Genomic DNA, 1,795 nt, shown 5'->3' with positions numbered 1-1,795 from the left:
ACCTTTCCCCTTGTAGCAGTTGACTATGGTGCTGCTACACTAGTCATTGGGTATGACTCCTTCATGAACTACCTGATATACAATGCAGGTGACAAGACCATAACCCACACCACCTGATATTTTAAGCATCCCAGTAGTGATTCCTGATGAACCAGGTGCTCTCCCTGTCTTCATATCCTTAATTGCTTTATCTACCTGGGTACTGTCGATTTGGATAACTGGTCCCTCAATTGGGTCAACCTTTGGCAGACTCTCCTCCTCCCATTCATTCTCCATATTCAGCAGTCTTTCATAAGGGCTTCTCCAAGCCTATTTCTTTGTGGAATCATTAAACACAAGGGCACTATCATCCATGCAGACATCCTATGACATCATGGTTTTCTCTCACACACTGTCTTGCAATCCAAAATACTTCATTTCTTTGGTCCTCACATCACCGAACATTGGCAAACTTCTTTTCTGCTATTCTCTTGGCTATATATACCTGTCTTTTAGCTTCCCTTTTGGCTATCTGATATATTCTCCTGCTGCCCCCATTCTTCCAGTCATTCCAAGCCTGTTTCTTTGCTCTAATGGCCCTGTCTGCAGTATTGTTCCACCACCATGTTACCCTAGGTCTGGAAGGGACTTTGGCACCAGCCACAAATTTGGTCTGTGGCACTCAGCAAGCTGTCTCGCAGGAATTTCCAGCTGCCTTCTATGTCACAGGACTGTCACTATGTCACATGCAGTCATAGTGGCTATACATGCAAACCACAGTGATTAAGAAATTACCAACTTTCTAAATGTTGCCAGATCATTTGTACACAAAGTTCGGTTGGAATTGGAGGCATGTGATGGTAATGTTTCAACTGTATCAAAAAGAAAAAGACATTCACAATGTTCAGACACTAAAAGGATACTGAAATTTATACCACATGTTCAAAACATTATCAATGAAAACCCCAGAAGATCAATGAGATCCATTGCTAAAGAATTTTGGGTGTCAGAGTGAATTATCAGAACTGTGGTACATTGTGACAACTGATACAAGTCCTATTTAATGAAAAACGGTCAATTCATGTCTGCAAAGACACAGACAAACTGTCTCATCTGTTCAAAATGGTTACTTAACAAAGTGAAAAAGCCTCATGAACAAGGCATGCTTTGATTTTTCTCTGACAAAAAAACTTTGACCAGGATCGAAAGTCAAACAGAAGAAATGACAGGTGGTTATGTGCAGACCCTTCTGAAGTATGGATACTTCAGAAGGGTCTGCACATGAAATTTCCAGCAACTGTGATGGTTTTTAGGAGTGGTGAGTAGCATAGGTCATGTGATGCCTCCCCACTTTTTTTTCATAGGGTCTTAGAATTAATGCTGCTGGATACATTAAGGTACTGGAAACTGTTATCAAGCCCTGGATTGATGAAGTATGCAATGGAAGGTCATACATGTTTCAACAAGACTCAGCGCTTTCTCACAAAGCCCCAGTCACCTAAGAATGGTTGTCAGACAATCTTTACAATTATGTAACACCCAATATGTGGCCTCCAAACTTGCCATATTTGGACCCCATGGACTACTACGTGTGGAGCACTTTTGAAAGGGAGACTAATCATCATCTTCATAATACCATAGCTTCACTGAAGGCTGCCATTGTCCAGGTGATGACCGAAATGAATAAGGACCATATAGCGTCAGCATGCCAGTGATTTCAGTCCCACATTGAAGCAGTCATCGAAGCCAAAGGCAGTTTCATTGAGTAATTTGCTTAAAAAATCATTATCAAGACTAATTGCACAAATATTTATTC

The sequence above is a fragment of the Octopus bimaculoides genome, chromosome 7 (genome assembly GCF_001194135.2).
Source record: "Octopus bimaculoides isolate UCB-OBI-ISO-001 chromosome 7, ASM119413v2, whole genome shotgun sequence".
Taxonomy (NCBI): Eukaryota; Metazoa; Mollusca; class Cephalopoda; order Octopoda; family Octopodidae; genus Octopus; species Octopus bimaculoides.
The sequence above is the reverse complement of the archived record's forward strand: the minus strand, read 5'-3'. Positions refer to the sequence as shown.